The 25488-nt window shown below is 37.6% G+C and overlaps 1 pseudogene; it reads right to left on the bottom strand.

The window, feature by feature from the left end:
* Window positions 1–1711: 1711 nt before the first annotated feature.
* LOC136277158 (uncharacterized) lies at window positions 1712–24273 on the bottom strand (annotated as a pseudogene).
* Between the last annotated feature and the right edge of the window lie 1215 nt (window positions 24274–25488).

Genomic DNA, 25488 nt, shown 5'->3' with positions numbered 1-25488 from the left:
ATAGAATTGTTGACTTTCACTGAAAAACTTGGGGAAATCGGTGCAGGACCGAAATTTGCCTTATACATTCTTACGCGGACAGCCTCTTAATGTCGCAAATCAGTGGTATAAAAACAATGGCATGATTGTTAACGAGAAAAAGCACCGAGCTCTAATGCTGGGAAAAACTGAGCACAATTTTTGTTTCCCAGTAAAGAACTCGATAGATATATTTAGGATGACAATAGATAATAGGTTCTCTTTTGATAATCACGTATCAGTTATCTGTAAGAAAATAAATAATCAATTTAACGCTCAGATTTCGGAAACTTATTGATAAGGAGACGCTATTGAAGCTTTATAAAGCCTTTATTTTGCCGCATTTTTATTACTGTTCTTCTGTTTGGCATTTCTGTGGTGCGTGCAATGCCGACAAAGTGGTTAATCTAAATAAGCACATTCTTAGGGTTATACCACAGGACTACAGCTCTCCATATGACATTGTACTAAGGAAAGTTAACTTAAAATCTCTATTCTTTAGACGCCTCCAGAACTTCATGATCACGTTATATAAGAGTCTGTTCTTTACAAATTATTCAGGTTATTTAAATATATGTTCACCGTACGGTCTTCATCCTACAATTTGCGCGGAAATCATATCCTGGCCCTTCCCAACCCAAAAACAACGACTTACGGTCTGCTAGCAAAATATGGAACTCTCTCCCAGACACTTACAAAACATTAAATTTTCGAGAATTCAAGCAGGAGATCCTCAGATATGAAGCTTTTTCACAGTAGATCTACAAGTTAGATTTCCCTCTGCATGCACAATGTGGTATATAGTTTATAAATAAAATTGGAATTCATTAGTAGCTTTGTATCCTCAGCCAATATATTTGTACCTCCGTATCAGTAGCTCCTTATCAGAAGCTCCTTATCAGTAGCTCCTATTCAGTAGCTCAGTGTTAGTAGCTCAGTATCAGAATCTCCTTATCAGTAGCTCCTGTATCAGTAGCCCTGATACCAGTAGCTCTGTTCTAGTAGTACTGTATCAGCAGCTCCTCATCATTAGCTACGCAATATTAGCCCCGTAACAGTGGCTCCTCATTAGTTGCTCGGTATTAGTAGGTCCTGTATTAGTAGCTCCGTATCACTAGCTCTCTAGCTCCTGTATCCGAAGCTCCGTATTACAAACTCCGCGCCAGAAGCTTCGTATGAGTAGCTCCGCATCATTTCCTTCGTATCATTTACCCCATATCAGTAGCTTCTAATCAGTAAGTCTGTGTTAGTGGTTCTGTATCAGTAGCTCTGTATCAGTAGTTCTTTATCAGCGGCGTCATTAACTCTTCTTCAGTAGGTCCTAATCAGTAGCTCCATTTTAATAACTTCGTATAAGTAGCTGCGTATTAGAAGCTGCGTAATAGTGGCTCCTTTATCAGTAGCTCCATGCAAGTATCTCCATAAAACTGCCACCATATTAGTACCTCCGTTTTAGTAGCTCCGTATATGAGTAGCGCCATATCAGTATCTTTGAATCGGACGCTCGATATAAGTAGCTCCCCTGCTACTTAATACGTATCAGTAGTTCCTGTATCATTCACTTCATATCAGAGGCTCCATATTAGGTACTCTGTATCAGTAACTACCCATCAGTAGCTCCCTATCATTAGCTCCTTATAATGAGAAACCAATTAGTAGCTTTGTAAAAGTAGCTCCATATTAATAGCTTTGTTTAAGTTGTCCCGTGCTCTCCAGTAGCACGAAGATGACGACGGTTTTTCCGATTAGTCTGATAAACTCGGCCATTTAGGAGCTCTGCAGGTGAAGGTAGATCATGACCGAGGGGGGTACCACGGAGACAAAGCATAGCCAGATGAGGATCCTGTCCAGATTCCTTGCACTTGTGTAGAAGATCCTTCACGGTTTGCACTGTCCTCTCACTGAGACCATTGGACTGGGGATGCAGGGGACTGGACATAGACAGTATGGAACCGATCTTCCGTGGATCAGGCCGGAGACCTTCAGCACCTATGATATGACCAAAGAAGGGAAGTCCAGTGCACCTGAATTTACACTTGTCCAGGTTGAAACGAAGACCAGTCTCATGTGCACGCTGAAGAACAGCACGAAGATTCTCAACATGATTGCTAAAATCGCTATTGTAGCCGTAGACAACGATGTCATCCGCAATTCCAGTGACGCATAATAGGTCACCAAAGGTTTCGCCCACTTTCCTTTGAAATATGTCCTAGGCACAAATTAGGCCAAAGGGCAGACGTAAAAATCTGTACCTTCCAAACGGTAAATTGAAGGTTGCCAACAGCGAGCTCTCCTGGGTAAGCTTGATATTCCAGTAACCGCTGCGTGCATCAAGGATAGAAAAGCATATAGCACCATTAAGTTTAGGTAGGATATCCTCTAGCGTAGGTGTTAAATAGTGTGGCCTCTTGATAGCACGGTTCAGGTCTTTAGGGTCCAGGCAAAGCCGCAGTGCACCAGTACTCTTAGTGACGCATACAAGGGAGTTGACCCAGTCAGTAGGCTCAGTAACTTTTGCCAAGATTCCTTGCTCAACCAATGAAACAAGTTCCTTCTTCAAGGGCTCCCTGAGGGCCTCTGGAACTCTTCGTGGAGGGTGCACGGCTGGGGGAACGGCAGGATCAACTGTAATGCGATATTCGCCCTGAAAGCAACCAACACCTTCAAAGCAATCCTTAAACTGTTTGAGCACCTGCTCTTCAGCAGCTGGATCTGGGTCGCAGATAGGTCGAGGTGTGGTGCTTGGCCTGGAAGCCCCTTCATGGTTCGTGATACTGAAATTCATAGTTACCGAGTTCAAATATTTACATGTTGGTAGGCCTAGTATGGTTGGGCCATCAGCATCAACACCATGGAATGGGCATGGTTTACAGGAGCCACCATAATTCAGTTTAAGTACACATGTGCCATGATGACAAACAGTATGTCCACCAAACGCAGTGATGATGGTGCTGGATGGTGTGAGGCTAGTGGGAATGCCACCAGGGTTACATGATGCATTTGGGAAGATTTATTTGTACTTACTCAAAGAGATAACGTTTCCCTCAGCGCCAGTATCAACCTTACACAAGAGCGGTTTCTTAGAGTGATCCGAGACCACGTCCACCTTTAGGTGGGCTTGCGTGTCATTCTTGGTGACCTGATTAACTGACAAGGTATGGAAGTATAGCTGATCCGGAACTGATGTTTGGGGGCTGTCTTCCCTGTAAGCACGGGCCTCAAGGCTATGGAAATGCTTCTTCCTATCAGATTTCCCTTTTGGAGGTTTAGGAGGCTTTGGACGAACATGCTTAGTCTTCCCTTTTTTGTCAGACTTTAATGAATGACAGACTTTCCTTCAGTGGTTCTCTTTTCCACAAACACCACATTTTGAGCCATAGGCAGGGAAAACGGATCGCTCAGAAATGTCGTGTTCGGTGCCACAACATCCACACAAACGAATAAATGGGCCGCGGGGCCTGATGGGAGGACCGCAATTTAACACGTCAACGTGAGTTGAGGTACCAGGTGAAATTTCCTTAATTTGATTATTTGTTGCCTCTTCAGTCCGGGCGATATCCAGAGCGGTATCAAGCGTGAGAGTGGTGTCCTTGTCCAGGAGTTTGGTTTGTGTACGCTTGGAGTTAGATCCAAAAATAAGAGCGTCTATGATGTGCTCATCAGGATTCGTAAATCGACATTCTTCGACCAGAATTCGAATTTTCTTGACAAATGAATCCGCTGACTCACCAGGTTGTTGCTTCAGGGTCCTGAGTTTGTATCTTGACAGCCGAAAGTTTCTCTTTGGAGACAAAAAGTTTTCTAAATCTAATTATATTATGAATACCGCTTATATATACTAGGGGGCCTGAGAACTAATCTGCGACCGCAGATCGGAAGCGATACTACGACAGTCTGGTTGATAATAAACTTAGTCAGTCTGATCAAATATCAGCGAAATATCTCTGAAACTAGTAGTAGGTCTGTATCAGTAGTTCCTTATCAGTAGATCCTGCGTTACTAGATCCTTCATTACTAGCTCCGTAACAGCAGCTGTGTATTAGTAGTTGCATATCAGCACCTTCGTAAAAGTGCATAGATCTGTATCAGGATTTATAGCTTTATAATAGTAGCTCCGTTTCAGTAGCTCCTTATCAGTACTGGCTGCGTATCAGCAATTAAAAAGGGTGGCCTTATTTTCACTACTGCTTAGGTAGTGGTCATAACTGCGAAGATCACTTCCATATTCATCTGTTATCCGCAGTTCACATTTGATTCTCATATATTTACAGTTAGTTATTTATCACTTTATGGGTTTATTTGAGACCAACATAATGACCAGCTCCCACTTGGCTTGTTAGCTCATTTTGTAAAGCGCTGCACTGGTATCGCACAGGTCATGGGTTCATATCCCATACTGCTTAGGTATTGTTCATAACTACGAAGATCGCTTCCATATTCAAATCTTCACCCACAGTTCACAGATATGATTTTCATATATTTGAAATAATTCTCGTGCTCTTTTAATTAGCTTTTTTTTTTTCTAAGGCCAAAAATTATCCGTCTAATGTTGGAAGAACTGTCTGTAGTCTTAAAACAAGAAATTTTGTTTTCCCAAACTAAAGTCTTCAATTTCTTCACAGAGTTCGTCACACGCCGCCATATTGAATTTTCAAAAATAACCACATGGAATACCATAGGGTCCTGTTCGACCTTAACCTCTAACGTCATCAGACAAGTGGTTTGTGGTAGTTCTTTTCTGTGGCAGGCCTACGATAGGATTTGGCCGGCTTTCATTTTTCCATGGTTAAAGCAAAACGGCGATTTCACTAATTCTTGAAATGCCTGCAATTTTTGCCTTTTTCCGTATCTCTAAGAAATATATTAGTTGCCAGTGATCAGATCTTTGTGATTGCGCCAGGTTGTTTCGACGCGAAAAATACACGATTTTGGTGAGAGATCGTCGTTTTTTCGCCGCCAGTTTATCACAAATGGATTTAGGTAATGTCGATACAAAGGAAGCGTTCGTTTTGGTGTGATTAACCATGAAATATGTCATAAACTCTACCGATTTACTTCCTACCTTGCGTAAGGTTTATTTTGAAATTAACATCGCTCTTTGGTCTTCACATAACACATAATGACGTTTAAACTTTACTGGAACAATTTGAAATAGTACTTGGCAACGACACACAACAGAATAACAGAACTGAATGCACTGTTGCTGCACAATCCCTTCCAATGCTACGCTCAGTTGCCAACGTATCCCACGGAATCGTCTTTAGGTTTCTTGCTTGGGCAACATTTTTTCTGGACTAAGACTCCATCGTGAGTTCCTTTCTAAAAATACAGGCCTAATTTTTGTTAGTTTTCAAATCCCCCTTTTTCCATATTTCTTTTCCTCTGGGCACAATACTTTGGCGTTCGTAACTGTTCACGGCAAATAAATTTTTCTCCACAAATGCAAATCTGAGGGTCTAATGGTGTTAACCGGTAGCCGTAAAGCAACCATACATTTTAGCCGTTGGTCGTAAAAGTTGACAAATTATAATCGTTAGTCATAAAAAAGGTTTACTGTAGCCGATAGCCGTAAAAACCATCACCCCACTGAGACCCTCAAACCATGTATGTTTCAATAAAAACTCTATCTACTTCTTTTGTCTACTTAAATCTTTTTCTAATCAGCCTTTTCAAAATTCTTCCACATCAATTATAAAAGTAAAATAGTACAATTCCAGTAATATTGATCGATCTTTCCGAGAGCTCTCATCCCACTCCAACACCATTTCAAAAAAAGGCAACGAAGCGAGAAGCAAATCTAGTACATTTTGACATGATGGCTTATCTGACGAATGATGCCAAGGCTGTTGTTGGAACTGAGGCACCTCACAAATATGTATTGAGTGTTAGGTTTTGTTAAAGAGTTGGACTATGTACTTCATTAATGGTTATTATCAACTGTTACGTTGAGAACTCAAGCTGCGCTATTCAAAGATTCTTTCCTCGTTCAGGTGTTAATTATACTTGTTTATTTCATGTTATTTTAAGTTAGTTAAACAAAGTTGTGGGTTGCAGAATTTGATCAAACAGACAAAAAACGTTTGAAAAGAAATGAAATGGACATGTTAAAACAGTTCAATATTTAAATTCAATAAGATTAAAAGGGTTACATTATATGTTACATAAGGAAAGAATATAGACATGAAAATAATCCTAAAATGATAACCATGACATGCTGAAGTAATTAAAAACAGATACAGGTTGAATGCTTACTTTTCAAAGGTTGTAAGTATAAATCTGAAAAAAGAAACAAAATCAGACATTAAAAGAAACACTTGCAAAATGAATGAATTCAGCACAGTGAAAGAAAATTTGGTAAAATTTCCGCACAACCCCAAGCTGAATGGTAATAATAATCTAACAAGAGAAAAAAAACTACAGATATGAAAATAATGTTAAATGATAACCATGAAGTGTTGAAATAATTCAGAACACATAAGGTTTGAAAACTTATTGAAAGAAGGTTGTGAGTATAAATCTAAGGAAAAAAAAATGAATATCAGACTTTCAAATAAACACTTGCAAAATAAATGAAATTCAGCTCGGTTTTGTTGTCAGAAGATTCTAGCGTTAGACCCTATCAAATGTGTGGCCAAATATTGACTTTCCCAGAGAAGAAGGACTTGATGCACAACATGGTGACCACATCCAACAGAATCAGCTGCATATCAATGCACTGGGCGACCACCACAAATCAACCCAACCAGACTGGAAAAAAAAAAACATGATTCACGATGGCTCCTCTCAATAACATGCACAAGGGTCACTGTTGATGACAGCAGTTAGCTGACCATTATCTTGCCTCTCCCGCCAAATTAACCATTTGACTAGATTACCTCGACTAATAAGACTAAATTGGCCGCCTCATCCAACACGACTGACGGAACTGCTAAAACACTTCTAAAGCTAATTGAGGTCATTACCAAAAATCACGGACATTTTGCGCCGGTGTCACAGTGTATTTGGACCCCTCGCGGATTTGGACCCCCCCCTCCCAGTCCATATCCGCAGGCGGATATGGACCCTCCTTCGTAGGTTTGAACTCCCCTACCAAACTTTCCTTTTGAGCATCGTTTATATCGTATTTGGTAACTAATTCTATTTGCAAGCTTTTTGTCGATGTTCTTTTCAATCACAACACAACACTCCTCAATAAAGGTAAAGAAAAACAGCCATTTCGCTCCATTTCTGCCGCATTTATCATAGCGAGTCGTACAGTATACGCAAGAATTAGATGCGAACAGACTACTGCATTCGAACTATTGAAATTGTTACAATAAATCTTTGCTTCCTCTGATGCGAATCAACATTGATACGAAACGTCATAACAATAGTGGAGACTATTGCTTCCACTCACAAAAAAACTCAGTCTGATTTTCTAAAATAATAACATCAAACAGTTTCTGAACAAGAAAGAAGAAACTACTCCTACTACAAGTCGTCTGTAAAGCCTATGATAAATAAAAATGTTTCTGACTGAAAGACTGCTTTCGGGGCGGAAAAGCGGCAAGGTAAGTATTTACTGCCTCTTTAAAAGCTGCTGTTCCAAGGCTTGTCTTCAGCCGACCGTTTCACTACTTATTTATTTTCTCATAGGAGATAGAGTACCTTATCAAGTGGAAAGGATGGCCCATGTCATCTTGTACCTGGGAGCCTGCCCTCCATCTATCTAAAGAGCTTATCAAGTGAGATGAATTATTACCGCAAAAACATAATTTTTCAGTTCATGCCAAAATGTAAAGAAAGCTTAAAAAAGTTGAAGTAAATATAGTGCCTTTAGAACAAGAGAGGCTTTTCAGTTGACTTCCAATATTTAAAATACCTTGTTTTTATTATAAGAATAATTAACATAAGCTGAAAAATTTATAACCCATTTGTTAAGATTGTTTTAAACAATTTGTTTTTGTCCTAATAAATCTGTTTTCTGAATCTCTTTTAGACTTTATAAAAAGCCTCCACAGCCCTCAGAAAGTGAAATTGCTTCAGCATCTAATGGCTTTTATCTTGCAGCCAAGTCACCTTTAAAATAAAATTCTGTCAAAGTGCAGCACACTTACAGAGTTAACATAGAGCATGATGTCTATCGATATTTTTTAACTACAAAGGAATATCATCAAGGGACTCTCAATACACCATGCTCAGCTGAAAGGATTTTAACAAGTTGTCTCTGCCCTATCATTGGTGGTATATATTTGGACTCTCATGGCTGAAGTGTGGACGTCTTGTATTCTGCAGCATACACCTTTATTGATATCTGGCTGGCTATACCAGCAACTAAACTACTCGCTACATCTAGTTACAAGCTCGGCTTTTATAGGTACGGTTGAGGATCTAGAACGTTCTGTAACATTACAATAGATTCTACTTATATATTGATTCAGGGATGACTCAGCATGACACAGCTACTTCTAGAACATTCTTGAAGGTCACACTACAATGGCCAGGGAAAGGCTGATAATTTTCCTTTAAAGATGAAAGCTTACCTTGGAAACTCACCAAAGCATTTCGTTGTGCAAGCAGGGAAACTTTTTCGAGCACCAAAAAAGCCCCTTGAGATGGTATCTCTTAAAATTAATACTAAAGCATGCAGTGAAGAATATCTACCAACTTAACTTTTAGCTAATTAATAATTTTTGTAACACCAACAAGGCATTGATATTTGGTTGATAGAGATACTTTTAAAGAAGGATAAACAGCTTTTACATTTGGATGTATTTAAGACATAGTACAACATGCTTGTCATCAATAACATTAAATTATGTTTTTATATGAAACTGAATGTGCTTTGAGGTGCTTTTAAGTTTCCATTTTGATTGATATTTATTTCCCCTGGTTTTCTGCTTTTGAAAGATGGCAGAATTTCAAGTGAATACAAGTCAAAGAGATATAAAAGTCAAGCTAAATAGAGGTTGTGCAGCAATGCCTCCCCTGTTGTTAGAGAAGGAGAGAAATAAGTTGGGTTTTGTTCATTTTGCAGAGTCCTTTCTTCCTCTCTATTTCTTTACAAATCCCTCATTTCATATATCAACTTTTGCTTTTCTGCCTCTAGATCATTATAACTATTCTTCCACTCTGAAAGCTTCTCTCTTGTGAGATGAAGGTTCCTTTCCACTCCCTCAATAGACACTAGTTCACTGTGTAGAATGCTTAAAGTGAGATATTTTGACTAAAGCTGTTCTCTTTTTCTTCCTTTAGTTTGCCTATATTTGCTTGCCACAACTTTTGCTTCTCTTTCTAGCCTGCCTTGGATAGGGTAGCCTGTCTCTCAACTAACTCTAAACCATGATCTGGAAACTATGGCATTGAGAAAGTCAATATAATCACATCCATCCTGAACATTTTCATACTTTATCTTTAGTAATAGGTATGGTATATTTACTTCCTGTTTTATGTATGACAAAGGTGGATCTGGGACAAAGATTTTCCATTCATAGCTTCTCTGCATGTACCTTGAAATTACATCTGACATTGTTGTGATGTATTTTGGGTTTCTGATATCTTATGTGAAGGAAATCTGCATTTCTGAGATCAAATTTACAAGTGTGTAAGTCTAGGCTTTCTATAACAAGTCCCAGTTCCTCGATGCATTAGAAAGCGCGTGTCTAATGGATGGTTCATTCAAACCTCCAATTTTTCCAATGGGTATACATTCTGTGCCCACATACATGGACTACCTATAAAGCTGAATAAGCCAGGCTACAAAGATTGTTTTGGGAGAAAGAAAATGGAAGCCCGTCGTGTCATCGTCACAATAAAAACTATAATGTTAATAATTGACTATGAATATACGAAAATCATTGGCGTGAACTGCGGAGCAAAAAACATCCTATTTGATATGCATTTGTACCTTACAAGGAAGTCTGGTTAATTTATCCATTTATATTTTCGAATTTGTCGGATGTTCAGAAAAATAATGAGAGGTCAGGGAAACATATGCAGCATCTCGAGGTATTTTTATTTTTTAATTTAGTTCATTGTTCCATACATGTTATTGTAACGCTCCAGCCATTTTTAAATACTCTGTTTCCAAGCAACAAACCACCGCCTCCGCCATTTTGTCCGTCAATTCTGGCAATGGATCCAATTAATGAGGAGGAGTCAAAATACCTTCTGACAATACAAATGCACAACCAAGGGCAAGTTGTTAGCAAGGAAAAGAAAAAGATTTAAAACACCAAAACAAAGGAACAATGAGGATGGGACACAGTCCATTGCCAAGGTCTCCGAAAATTCCATTACTGTTGCTGCGAAAAATTCGGCTGATTACAAATTCGTACTCTTCTTTTGTCACATTTCATTCAGGCCTTTTGTTCTGCGCGCATAACTTTCATCAATATTCTGTTACTCTTTCCTGTATAATTTCCTTTTGTTTAATTCGCTTGTCTTAGTCTTCACCGCGGATTTTATTCATTCGGATCAACCGTTGAACTATTTGAACCGTCTATTACTGTTTATACCGTCTCTATCGGTCGCTTTACGCTGCTTTACGTTGCTTTACGTCGCTTTTCATCGTGGCAGTTTACCCAGACCTCGTGCGACGTTTGTAAGTGTCTTTTGTTTTCTTTTATTTTTGTTTTCTCGTTTGTTAATTTCTTTACCTTGAATTGTGACAACTATAACTTGTAATCCATTTCTTGCAACCGGTTACATATTCATTACTTAACTTCGTTTCGTTTAGCCATTTTGGAAGTGAAGTTGGACATGTCTGTGACGAGCATTTTTGGCTACAACACTGATGTACAACCCTATCAATTGGAGCTTCCTCAACAAAGACAAATATATGTTGTAAAAAGTTAGAAAAAGCTGTTGGCCATCGAGCAGTGGTCAAGTTATTCAGTAGGGCCACCTCAAAAGCTACATAGAACAACTTCAAAGCTAACCTGGAGCATTCGCCGGACCAAGACGTTCTCTATGTCGACTCCAATAACCTTAAATATAAAAACTGTTGCAAGATGCTGAATCGATCGTAGACAAATCGAAGATTCATTCTCCGCTATATTTAGGCTTGCTTCTACAAGGTACAAGGGATGAATTCAATGGAGCAGTGAAAGATGCCAATAAACATCTAAAGAGCTATTGTCGTCAGAATGGATGGAAACTTATCCAGCATCTAAAGATCACAGAGAATGGCCTAAACAAGGGAGGACTGCATCTTAGTTATAAAGGTAATCAAAACATATTTAACAACTTTAATGCGCTCTCCGCAGATTTCCTGCGTGCTCAGTCTACTAAATCCAACAGTGAATCCCGTATACTTAATGAAAGCGGTAGAGAGGGTCCAACATAGGTTTGGCAGGATGCAGGATGAGGCTTAAAATCGAGGCGGGATGTGGGATACGAGATTCTTTAACGGCGAGATACGGGTTGAAGATAGGAAGGCGAGACCGGGACATACTCCAATTCGAAGGCGGGATAGGGGTTGGAACGGGTATAGGCGAGCTCATAAAAAGTATTTCTTTGCTTTAGAAACGGGCTTAATTAATGCTCTCATGTAAATTGAGGTCGACATGCCCAAATGATTCAGTAGTGCGTCCAGTTTTCTCTGTATTAGCGACAAATGTTTACACGAAACTCCATGGTATATTCGGTTTTCTCTCCGTCGTAACAATTTTTCTCTCACGAGTATGTCTGAGTGAACACTTCTTTCTGTAGGATGTTATCGGTTCTTTGAGGATTTCTCTTAGCAATGGTTGTTGCTGTCCCAAATGCTACTTGCTCATAAGGCTTTTTTGTAAGGTTTGGAGATTTGGAACTGTCAGTTAGTATTGTCGGTCAGCGCAGGAAAGGGCTTGAACTTTTTTACAAATGATGTATTTCTATTATTACAATACGATGGAAACTACAATTGATAGAATTTTCATACTATAAGAAAAGTGCAAATGTAGTCATGTGGAAAGACAAAGAGTATGAGTACATCTCAAGCGCGTGAAATAAACAACCATGAGGAACTCACCATTCTTTGCTTGGGAAATGTCAGCCGAAAGGAATGTTGAACAATCGTGTTCGGTGTGGGAACAGGCCCGCTAATCAGCATTATTTATAACTGAACTCATTATGATGATGATGATGATAATAATAATAATAATAACAACAACAACAACAACAACAACAACAACAAAATTTATGTAGCGCCATTTCCATTTAGCCCAATGGCACTTGACAATAAAAAAAGAAATAGAAAAGTAAATTTAACCTGCTTATAATTAAAAAATATGTAAATACATGATTTAGTAATATCTCTTTAAGCACTACTAAAAACATATGAATCTCTTGCAAGGTCCATTTCTATTGCTAAGAAAAATAAAAGGTCTGAGAGGTAATTTTTCATACCGGCATGGCCCCTTGGACGAAATCTACAACAAGGTGTTGGGTTGAACAGGCGTTTTGTGGTGATGAGGTTAGCATCGTAACAATCATAATGTAGGTAGAATCCTTTTATTAAGTCTCTTGATTTTTTTACAAAAGAAAAGTTGAAGTTCCTAACTCGGAGAATGGGCTACTTTTGGTGGAAAAATCTGCATCTTTCCAAAGTGCCGGAGGGTTGTTCATGTAGAATGTTTACTGAAATCACTGCGCGATCCTCTGATCTTGGAAATCTTGTACTGCGTTGGTTGACTCTTGACTTGGGGAGCATTTTCAAGTAAAGATTTGATGCTGTTAGGGTTTTAGCTGACGATGGCGGGGTCGTAATGAAGCGAGGACGACCTCATGAGGACAAAGACCTCAAAGAAAAAGGGATATCGAGTGAGTTCCTTCAGTTTACAGTGTTTGTGGCCGAAGGCGAAGCCTGGGGAACATGCGGACACTTGGTGAGCCAAACGAGGCGAGTCATCTTATATTTAATATGTCTTAAATTTATGTGTACAAACATTCTAATTCTTATGAAAAAACAGAAGAGCTTATGTGTTGTTGCAACATGCCCCCCTCCCGCCCGGTTCAACTCGTGTGCAATTGACTGTCGTCCGTGCCCATGGAGTAAAGGTCAAACCTTACCCTCCCGGATGGTTAATTTGAAGCGGAGGTGTCAAGTGTTTCTATAGGGAATACAAGTGTTTCATTTTTAAGGTCAAGGAGTGGGAAGTTATAGAGCTCGCTTTTGTGAAAGAATACAACATTCTTAAAAATGGGTAAGGAATGTGTTGCCATTTAATAGTGGAGATACAAGTAGATTTGCTCTCACACTACAGTAATGCTCTCTGTATTGGTGTAAGGCCATACATTGTACCTTCTTTTTTCGTCACCAATTAAACAAGTTTTAAAGTTTTTTTAAAATAGTCAAATCAATTGCCTATTCATGAGTAGAAAGTCATGTTTCCTGATCTTGCCTTCTACAACACAAATAGGTCCACACTGCTTTCGTGTGTCATGGACAATAATAATAGTAATGAAAATTTACATTTCTAGAGCGCTAAAATTTTAAAAATATTCTAAAGCACCTTACAAAATATTCTATGAAAATATTGAAACAATTAAACGATAAAATATGAAAAATATTAAAAACATCAAAATGTTAAAACTATTTAAAATGTTAGAAAAAATTGTAGGCCAGCTTGAACAGTTGTGTCTTAAGCTTGGACTTAAAAAATAGCTACACTCTAACTGTTTTGAATTTCAAGCAGCAGTTTGTTCCACAGAAGTGGCCCAGAATGGGCAAGGGTGTGATCACCAAAGGTCTTAAAATTAGGTTTTGGGATCTTAAAAAGGCCCTGGTCACCGGAACGTAGGTGATGACCAGAAACGGAATGTGGCTGCAGATATTCTTCTCAGTGAAGATGAGATAAGTTGGACGGAATGTGATCAAACTTTGGAATCCTAAAAATTAATCGAGCAGTGTTGTTAACCACCTTTTGGAGGCGATCTGTCTGGTACTTGGGGATGCCATAGAGAAGAGAGTTACAGTAAATAATGTGAAGTCACAAATACATGAACAAGAGTCTTCATGGACTCAGGACTAAGGAATTTCCTAATTTGGCGAATTAGATGAAATTGCAACGAGATGAAATTGCATGGTTGAAGGTATGCTGAATGGATGTCAATGGTTGCATCAGTGTGGTAAAGTTGACTGATTTTCAAAGAAGTTGTTTGATAGCCTGTTTAACAATTAGACATTGAGTTCTGAGTTTTCTAAGTAAATAAACCTTTTTAGCCATGTGGTCACATGGTTTGAAATGGGTAAACAAGAGTTAAAAATGACTGCTCAAGTATGTGCTTCAAATGGCATCTTATAGATGAAACTGCCTCTTCTATTGCTGAAACTTTCATTGTCACAGGTAAATCAGTGCTTTAAAGACTGTGGTATTAGAAATCAGCAACAAGGGAAATGGAGTTTGTAATGAAGATTACAAACACCTCAAGCTGGAAAGACAAACTTTTGAGTGTATGATCTTTCAAGGTCACAACATGCAATATTCCAAAGACAACCAAAAAACTCTGCAAACATAGTCATAATATCCCTGGATAGCCTGCCTCAAATTCTGCTTGAATCTGTTTGGAATGTTTATCTTCAAGATAAATTTATGGCATTTTCCCTCTCTTTCTTCGCCCTTTTGAAAGACTTAAACAAGCTTTATTTTTGCCCAGCCTTTCAGCATTTTCTACCATCTTGAACTTGGCACTTTGATCTTGAAAATTGTGGTGGAATTATTCAATTATTCATTTCAAGGCTGGGGCATGTGTGTCACGCTGATAGCATCCCTGTGATCGGCTAGGGTATAAAGCTATTTGTGGTCTGAGGGGGCAAAAGTGTGGGCTTATTTTTGTTGTTGAATTAACTTTGGCATTATTCTTAGCTGAATAAATATTTGATAAATTTAATGGATTTATCAGGCACAAAATATGCACACAATATCACATTGCAGTTAGTAAGCTGAATTGCAGAAAATTTAGAGTAATTTTGGAAAACATTTAACATTATGCATGGTCCTTCTAAGAACTACTTTACATGATAAAATTTGCATTAATAAGATGTAGTTTATGTAAAACTGATATTTACTTAATGAAAATCATTTATAAGTAGTTAAAACTAGGAATTGTCTTTTCCATACATAAATGGTATAAAAGAACATTAATTTTGTATCTGTCAATTCTTGTGAGCAGTCTTTGGAAGGTTTGAGTTTTCTATGTTCTGTACTTTGGTTGGTGCTTGAGTGGTAGCATTAACCTGGGCATTTAAAGCAGACACATTAAGGCTCTCCCAAAGGAGAATGTAGAGATTAAAAAGGATCACTAGGCAAAGATATGTATGAATTTGTAAGTGTGGCGGAAGGGATTGCCTTTTTCAGATGAGTTTATGGAATTAACTAAATGTCTTCATGGTCTACCGTTTGCTCCTTAATAGCCTCAAGTCTCCAAGTAGGGATATTGGGTGGGTGCATTAATTTCTCATCTGCATGTTTGGCCTGAATTAGAAATGCTTTGCTTGTTGGTTAACTTGAACCTTCTTTGCCTTTGTGTCTTTCCAGTCTCCCAGAGTAACCATGCAGTAGTTTATTTCCTCTCTTAGAAGTCTATTCTGAGTAAATTTGCAATTAATGATGATAAAAGCTAATTATAATCGTTATTAGGAAAGTATAGACTAAATTACAAATAAAATTATTTAGAATTACAATGTGCTTTAAAAATCTACAAGTGTACAAACCAGTGAAAATTGAAATGTTTTAGTGAAAATATGGTGGTCTTTGATGATTTCTTTGGCAGCTAACAGTTCCATGACAAAATTGTAACACTGCAGAAACCACAGCACAGGGAATTACTTTCACATCATGACATTTATGCTTTGGGCACTGAACCCAAACCAGAGAATTGATGCACTCATTTCAGTTCTGTGTAACTTGACATTATGTGGGTGGAGTACAACAATTCCACAAAAACCTGGGGCAAGCAGTCATCCCTTTATTTGTCAATGTTCTTGTTGCCAGTCAAACCAGGAGATCTTGTCAGGGGGAGAAAATATGAGTTGCTTTGCTGAATCTTCAGCTTAGATAGAGTGGTGTAAGATGGATATAAAGTTCTTTTTCATGGTGTAAACAGCTATATTTATCTCACTATCTGATGGATTTGAGGTTGACAGAACATTATGTGTAATGGCCAGACCATGGTATCTCTGAATCCTCTTTATTTTTTTGTCTGAGGTGGCCACACCCTCCAACTGGCTTTTTCATGTGAAAAACACTTGCTTCAAGAAATCACAGGGTATTAAATATACAGAACAAGCAGAGAGCAAAAAATAAATGATTGAATTACTAAAAGTAATTTAAAGTAGAGCAAACATTGCCAAACAATAAATCAAGAACTATGTACTTACTGTCCTATACACACAGTCAAACAGAAACTGTACAACAAAGTTGAAATATTTTTCAGAGAACTAGCTGTTCAGAACAATTTAAGTTTACCACATCTTAAATAGTAGAGACGGTTAGGAAAACTGGTTACGAGCTCATATCCGTGTCCTTTAAAATCCCTTTCTTCATCTGAGCTTTCTGATCAATAGTCTGATAAAGCCAGGTTGGATCTAGACTCACTGATTGGTCGATCAATTTCAGATTCAAAGAAAGATGACCTTATTGATGTATCAGGTGTTGCATAATCATAGTAATAATGATAATAATAGTAATGATAGTTGTTGTTTGTACTAATTGACCAATAGCACCTATCAAAGTTGCTAATACATATGTAAATTATATTACAAGTTTAAAAATTTGTCAATTTGGGAACAAATCTGAGGTATTTGAAAGCTAAAAAGAATGACTAAATGAAAAGGTCTTAACTTTACTCTTAAGAGAACTTAGGCATGCTGCAGTTCTTATTTGGTCTGGTAAATTGTTTCAGAGTGAGGGAACAATGACTGAAAAAGTACAATTTCCATAGGAGTCAAGATTATCCTCAGAGACCACTAACAATTTCTTGTTAGGCAAGTTAGTTGTCAGGTTGAATGTAGCTTGCTAGAAATGTATCTCATGAGCTCCCTATCAATACATGTGCCTCCGATCACGTAAAATTATACATAGATATACATATAGGAAGTCTGTGTTTTGATTTTTCTGTTGTACAGTGCTTCATATGTAGAAGTAGAGTGCGATATGTATGAGATAGGGAAAAAACAGAGACTATACTTTCCTCCTTACAAGCCTGTTTCGTGATTACTCACTCATCAGAGGATTTTCTTGTGAAGAATATTCATAACCATCATTTATATAATTTACAAACTTGCATAAGGGCATGGCAAAAAAATTTAATGCTTTGTGTCTGTGGTGGCATGACGACACATGTTCATTACATTTACTGAGTGATGACAATTGAAGTTGGTGGATGATAAGTAATTTTTCTTTGAGGCAGAGGATGCATCTTTTGCTTGCGTTGTTGTAGGGTGATCTTGATGAAAGGATGTGCCATAGAATAAAGTGGTCAATGTTCTTTTCTCTAAGGGTCCAGATATGTTTGCTGAGTTTGGTAGAGTTTCTGTGTTTTGTGTGTTGGAATGATGCGGTGTGGTTTCTTTATCTAGTCTTGAAGTCGTTTTCTGTAAGTCTGATGTACGTTTCAGTGGTGCTGTTGTCCTTACGTGTGATGGTGGCTTGGTAGATTAGTGGTGACTGGTGGCAGTTTCCTTTAAGTGGGCATGTGTTTTTCTGTTGGCAGCGGCAATTTTTGGTGTCTTTTGTGTTGGTATTGTCTGCGGTGCCATCGTTGTGTTTGGATGAATTTAAAATGTGTTTGTTGTGGTTGTCGATGATCTGTTTAGTGTTATTCATGCAGCTGTAGCAGATTTTGATTGTGTTACGATTAAAGATTTGTCTAATTTGTGGTCTTTTGGGAAGTGCTCGTCTACTGTGGCAAGGAATCTGTGTTTGATATTGGTGCTTACATTTTTGCTTAATGGGGGGTTGTATCAGTGTATGTTGTTCTGTTGACTGTCTTTTCATTTGTTAGTCGTGGGTGTTTCATCATGTAGAGAGGACTGGTATCCGCATTTGTCGAGTGCTTTTTGATATGGAGCCGCCCCTCCATATCAGAAAGCACTTGAGGAATGCTTTTTGATATGGAGGGGCGGCTCCATATCAATAAGCACTCGAAGAATGCAGATACCAGTGCACTCTACACTATGAATCATCCACAACTTACAAACAAAAAAGTTAACAACGGAACAACAAACTCTGGTACAACCCCCCAGTCAGCACTAATGTCAGCACCAATATCGGACACTGATTCTTTGCTCTAGTAGACGAGCATTTCCTGAAAGACCACAAACTTAGAAGAATCTTTAATTGCAACACAATCAAGATCAGTTACAGCTGCATGAATAACACTAAACAGATCATCAATAACCACAAAAAACGCATTTTAAATTCATCCAAACACATCAATGACACCACAGATAACACCATCACAAAAGACACCAAAACTTGTAGCTGCCGACAGAAAATCACATGTCCACTTAACGGAAACTGCCTCCTGTCATCACTAATCTACCAAGCCACCATCACACGTAAGGACAACAGCACCACTGAAACGTACATCAGACTTACAGAAAACGACTTCAAGACTAGATACAGAAACCACACCGCATCATTCCAACACACAAAACACAGAAACTCTACCAAACTCAGCAAACATATCTGGACCCTTAAAGAAAAGAACATTGACCACTTTATTTCATGGCGCATCCTTTCATCAAGATCACCCTACAACAGCGCAAGTAAAAGATGCAACCTCTGCTTCAAAGAAAAATTACTTATCATCTGCCAACCTGAATTATCATCACTCAATAAAAGTAATGCACTCGTCTACTGTGTAACAATTGAACAGAGCATTGAAGTTTACCACAAAGCCTATTGTGTAGATTTCAATAATAGGTGTGGATATGTCTATTTTGTATATTATACATACATATATATATATTCCTTGTGGTATGTGTATTTTGGAATTTATGGGAATAACAGAAATCCGGGGGATGAAAAGATGGCAAAAAAAAGAAAAAATGCTCTTTGCATTAAAACAAAGTTGTTTATTTTACTGTGGTTAAAAAAAGAGGGAGAGAGATTATACACTAACAAACGGGCTTTATAACCCATTTGAGAGGTAACCTAAATAGTTAAGGCAAAGTATGCCTCCTTAAAGAAAATGTTTGAATTTGGAAGCAAAATGTTTATAATATGAGGGCTCAAGGCTGTTCATAGCATTGTGCAACTGTATGGCATTGCATACTAGCAGCTGTTTCTTAAAATAGGACAAACCTATTCCCTGCAGGGCTGGGGAGATGTGTTGAACTTCTTAGTATTTGTCAGCATGGGAATGGCAAATTTTTGCACAAAGTGCTACTTATGTATGTCATCCATGTACGGTTATATCATTACCCATTACAAATAAGAAAGTAAGAAATTGATAAAAGCTAAAATTACGGTAGAAAAAAATCAAAATACAGTCTGGAATATCTATACAACGGCAAGTCTAACCCTTGGTATGACTTTATCTTCATTGCAGACATGTAAATATCAAGATATCAAGACCAATAAAAAGAATTCTTTGGTAGAATGAAAAATAGTTCGAAGTATCAATTTAAAATTTATTTACAAAGCCCTGATAGTGTTTTCTCTAGGTATTGGTGTCTAATTTTCATTTAATTTGTTTATCATTACCACAACCGTATCCTTGAAATCTCCAAGGGGCATACGCTTGACTGAAAATGTATGGCACACAGCATCTAGTTTTCTTTGTTCACTCTTACAAAGTTTTTTTCACTTAGTTATTTTAATGCTTCCTTTTTCTGGCTGGTAGTTGTATTTAAGGTTTAAAATTATTGGTCTCAGTTCTTGGTGACTAATTGATCATTTTTTACGCATAATGTGTAATACTTTATACACTGATGTACATTACAAATTTAAAATATGAAATACTTAGAACACTGAGAAAAAGTTTAAATGAAGAGCCAGAGGGCTAAATAACTGCCAAGTTTGGATTAGGATTTTGTGACAGGGCTGCAGTATTGGTCAGTATATGGGGTACCATGCTCACAAAAACAGGCTTTGTTTTCATTAAAAATTTTCCATTTCTGCTTGTGTGGGTGCTGGCACTTCTGGTTTCAGAGTTAGACTTTCAGTGATGACCTCCAAGTTCCCTTATCAAGATTCTCTATTCTTTCGTCAAGGTCAGCTTTCATTTTCTTAGCAATTTTTTGTTTTTCAGAGTTATTTCACACTCAAGGTTTACATAAATTTGTTGGGAGTGTATCTGGTGTGGTATCCATTGATACTGCTTGCATAGTGAAAATGATTTTGGAATGGATCCACTTAGGCATGCCTTTGTGCCATAGGTGCAAAAACTTTAAAGCATTGTGTCGATACACATTATTTACTGTTAGAATGTCTAGAATGTTGAGCAGATGGAGGGTGCTATCTGTTTGTTTATGCAATGTACCAATCACAGTGGGGCAAAACATCCTCATAATTTTGTTCTCAAGTGATTGATCGATAATTGCTGAAGAAATGCACAGGTGAAATGCATCTTCTCTTCTTTGTTAACCAGTGTATAGTTGGCAGTGTGGTTGTCACTTGGGATTGAGATTGACAGAGTATATTCCATAGTTAATCACAATTATTCTCTTGAGGGAAATGGTAAGTGAGATGGCACAACTCTTGTATCTCCAGCGTCTGAACAAGTCATGTAAAATACCATCTTTCTTTTGTTGTATTGTGAACCCCTAAATACCTGAGGAGTAACTGAGTTGATAAAGGATTATGTTATGTGGGAAGACAGTATTGAAAGGAAAAATTGCAATCTGCAAATCCTGAAAGGTTTCCCTCAGAAACTAACAGAACTCCCTATAAAGGTCTTTTATAAGTAAATAGTAATTGAAATAAAATACTCTGATGGATGTGGTCTTTTGGCTGGTTTGACTGAATTTGTGAGGAAACTGAATCCTTGAATTGCCTCATTGGTTAATTTACATCCGTAGCATTCTTTTTAACCTTTAGTAAAATTTCCCCTAAAAAAAGCTTGAAAAATTTGACTTCAGGTGACTTGAGGTCATTTAAGCTATGTTTCTATGTGTTATGACTGCCTAGCTGCTGGAAAAATTGCCACCTCCCATGAGTGAGTGGTATATTCAGTGCCTAAGAAGCATCCTTTGGCACATGTAAATTTATTGAATTTTGGATTTGGAACTGTTATTGAAATTTGAAGTTTTGCGATAGGAGCTGTCAAAGAAGTACACATTGTTCGCACAAAATACTTCAAGTTGGAATCCACTGTTTTATAAACAGTTACAAATGTAAACACGGTGGTAAGAATGCCTTTGTTCATTCAGTAATCTTCCCTAAGTCTGGACCATAACATGTGATGACAGTTCTTTTGTTAAATTTTCCCTGCATTGTAATTTTGAAGATATCTCTTCCCTGCCCATTTTTTGTTGTATGGAGACCATGACAATGCATGATTGTATTAGTATATTAATAGAGTTACCCCTATAAAGTTGTGAAGATCCTCATCACTATCCTTGGCTGATGTAATGCTTGCCAATCAAGCAAAGTATTTTCAACTTTAAGGGATTATTTGAAATGTGCGATAGTACATCATCATAGAACAATGTGTTTTTGTTCTATGCTGCTGTCCAATTTTTTTTTGGACTGTGGACAGTTTGTTCTGACTGGTTTCCAAAATTGGACTTTACTTAAGTTTGCTCTTGGCTTTGTAATTGACAGGAGAATCTTGATTAAAGTACGATCAGACTGTTGTTAGGATACTATGAAATTTGCACAATAACCAACAACCAATTTCTTAAGTGTCTGTGAGTGCATGGAAAAACATTTTCTGCTCTCCCCAAAGGTTATTAACATAGGGAGGAACTTAAAAGTTTTACCTTTGCTTTTGCTGATTCACTTTGCACAAGTGTTTCACCTGAGGAGATCACAAAAGTAAACATTTCTTTCTTTTGCTTCAGGGTATAACTAAGTTAATGAAAATCTGTTGTCTCTATACTTGTTGTGTAGCACTGGCAAAACAAAGGTTGATTATAAAAGTAAAATGAAGTTGCGTTTGATCAAAAGGATATTCTTTGTCGATCATGAAATCATTTTAGACTGTGTTAAAAAAAATAAATCAGTAAGGAAAAAGCTGTTTAAAGGATATAATAAAATAAGAATAAGAATTAAAGAAAAATAATTAGTAACTTCTACGTTACATGAGTATTAGAAATTTTAAATGGCTTGAGATTGAGGTTACCAATTTCTTGCGGTTTGAGCTTTTTAAAGTAGGAAACACTTAAGTTAACCTCTGATTCAGTGCTCTCATCCGTGTGTATGAATCGGAACGTAAACAGTTTCATTTCACATCTCTTATGATGATTTGATTGTATGCAGAGCATGTCAAGTTATAGGAATTAGCCATGACAAGGATGAAAATTCATCTGAAAACCAAAAATGCTTCAACAGACTATGGTTCATTATCATATATTGCAAGCACCTGTCAATAATTTGAAGGTCTTTCATAACACACTCACAAACTTCAAGTCTGGCATCAACCTAAATATTTTACTCACATTATAATTAACCTTGCTTATTTGACAGTAGAAAATCAAAGTCAATAAGAAGTTAAAAATAAAAGTTTTGGAACAAAACTAACAGCAATTTTATTATATACTAATTAGTGCATGCCTGTTCAGCCATCTTTCTGTTACAGAGATAACTGTCAATGGCTTTCCAGCAATCCACAGCAGTTCCCATTGTGTCAACATCAAAGAAAGAAATTGAATATAATTGGTTTAATCTTTTCCATTCAACTGGATCTGGGGCAAGTTTCTTCCCTGCCCTACTTACATTTGGTCCATCTAATTCCTGCAGTGAAAAGAAAAGCCACACAATATGTTTGGCAAAATTTTTATTTTTACTTATCGACCTTAACTGCAGTGAAGGAGGGTATCCTTTGAAGTTTCCTCCTCTGATGGCGAACAGTTAGGTGGTGAAGTTCTCATCATTAAATATCATTAAGGATACTGGAACTTGGCTTGGCATAAATTTTTCAAGTTGTTTTTTTGTATATAAACTTGGACAGTGTTGAATATTGAAATAAACTACCAGTCTCTTTTTGGATCATTCATGTATGTATAGAAATAGTTTTGTCATCAAGTTTAATGTTATGTAGGTGGAAATTGAGTGACACTTTGCTTAGATACTGCACTATAATGGAAGAAATGACCTACGTGAAAGTCCACAACAGCAAAACCTGTGATCACAATCTCAAACTCTCCTAGGAATGTAAAAATTGCTGATATTCCTCTTCTTGATGCAATAAGCAATGCTGTTGGGGTCCCTTTCGCTCAAGCACACCATGTGGACAAATTTGTGTCTGAACACTGTCCACCACCTAAGGTCTTTTTGGCATTACATTTGTTTTCCACATACTAAGCCAGCTTAACATGCTTTGCCTCTCTACCCTGCATTGAATTGAGGCCCAAGCATCAGATGTTAAACTTCCTGGTGTGTGTTGGTATGAGGTCTTTAGCTTTTCCACTTGCTCAATGCGCACCTCAACTCTTGAGTAAATAGAAACTGCATCTCTGAATTTGACTACAACAAATGCCAAAGTGTGAAGTTTCACAACTGATCCTTTTGAAAGAGAGTAAGTCTTCAGAAGTTCCTTTATCAAAGTGGCAAAATGCCAACAAAAGTACTTTGATTCAAGCCACGTGAATCCATATGAGAATGTAATACACAGTCAATGCTTGGTAGAACTGGTTTTCAGCTGCACTCTCTGTTGTAATGCAGGACACAAACCAGACTCACCTCAAGGAAGCAACAACAGTCTCTAATCTTGCAGACAGTTCCCTTCTGCTTGCAGTTTTGAAGTGCCTGAAACGTCAAGTGTGGGAGACTACACGAGGTCTTTCTTTTGTGGTTCAGCAAGAAGCGAAAGAAGTGTTATGTAGAGGCTCCGCCTTGAGTAAATCAACATACTTCCCCAACAGAGGAACAAATTCTTGTCTCAACTTGTTTTGAGCAATAAATTTGGTAATATGACTTCTTTGTTTGCCCATGCGATCTTTAAGTCTTTTCTTCGACTTTTCCACTTTCTCTGCAATGGTCAGTCTCTCAGTGTACTGCTATAGTTACCATGTTGCTTTAGGGTCACCAATAAAACCACCAATGGTTCCCTTGTTTGTTTGATTAACATTGGCAAAAGGTGAATGGACAATTGTTTAGTTCTCGTGAGTGGGATGACATCCATTTTATGTCAGATAGTATCAGTTCAAATTTGAACACAACCTGCTCTCCTCTCTTAGTGGTAAATGTCTTCCCTTCAATCTGTTCCATTTCTTCCTTTAGGTGATTTGAGTAAGATTTCATGAGTGGATGATCTTCTTCACAGTTGGCACCAAGGAGTAAATGATTATCATTACAACCTTGTACTCTGTTCCGCAGGTTGAGAAAGCAAACTAAAGATGCAGTGACTGTGTCATCCTTGCCAAATGGCACGCCATCTACCCCACTGCCACATACAGTACTCTTCACTCAACCCAGCCAAAAGATATCATCCTTCAGAATATTTTATTTCAATCAATATTTACTTATAAAAAACCTTTATAAGAAGTTCTGTTAGTTTTTGAAGGAAACTTTTCAGGATTTGCAAAGTTGCCATTTTTCCTTTTAAATCTGTCTTCCCACCCAAACAGAATCCTTTATCAACCCATTAATTAGCCAGGTATTGAGAGGTTCAAAATACAACGAAAGAAAGATGGTATCTTGCATGACTTATCCAGGTGCTGGGGATGCAAGAGTTGTGCCAACTTACGTACCATTTCCCTCAAGAGAATAATTGTGATTAACCTTAGAATACTGTGTCAATCTCAATCCCAAGTGACAGCCACACTGCCAACGAAACACTGTTGAACAAAGAAGAGCAGAAGATGCATTTTACATGTATATCTTCTTAGCAATTATTGATTGCTCACTTTAGAACAACCATGAGGGAGTTTTGCCCCACTGTTATTGATACATTTCATAACCAAACAGATAGCGCCCTCCACTTGCTCAACATTCTAGACTTTCTTACAGTACACGTGTATCAACACAATGATTTAAAGGTTTTGCATCTACAGCACAAAGGCCTGCTTAAGTGGATCCCTTCCGAAATCATTTTCAATATGCAGGTAGTATTCATGGATACATCACCAGAAATGCTTCCCAAAAAAATTTATGTAAACTTTAAGTGTGCAATAACTCTAGAAAACAAACAGTTGTCTATTCAGGAAATAATCTTTATGACAAAATCCTTCTAGACTTATTGTAACTTTAAATCTTCAATTTCTCTGAGCAACACCCTGAACATTTGCCTTAATCATGTTACTATTTCTTTAAGTATTGTTCTTTTATCCATTGTTTGCTTAATTTTATTTTTTTATTTTCAAATTTGTAATGTATGACAGTGTATGAATTATTACAC

Source organism: Pocillopora verrucosa, chromosome 12, assembly GCF_036669915.1.
Source record: "Pocillopora verrucosa isolate sample1 chromosome 12, ASM3666991v2, whole genome shotgun sequence".
In the NCBI taxonomy this organism is placed as follows: Eukaryota; Metazoa; Cnidaria; class Anthozoa; order Scleractinia; family Pocilloporidae; genus Pocillopora; species Pocillopora verrucosa.
The sequence above is the reverse complement of the archived record's forward strand: the minus strand, read 5'-3'. Positions and strand labels throughout refer to the sequence as shown.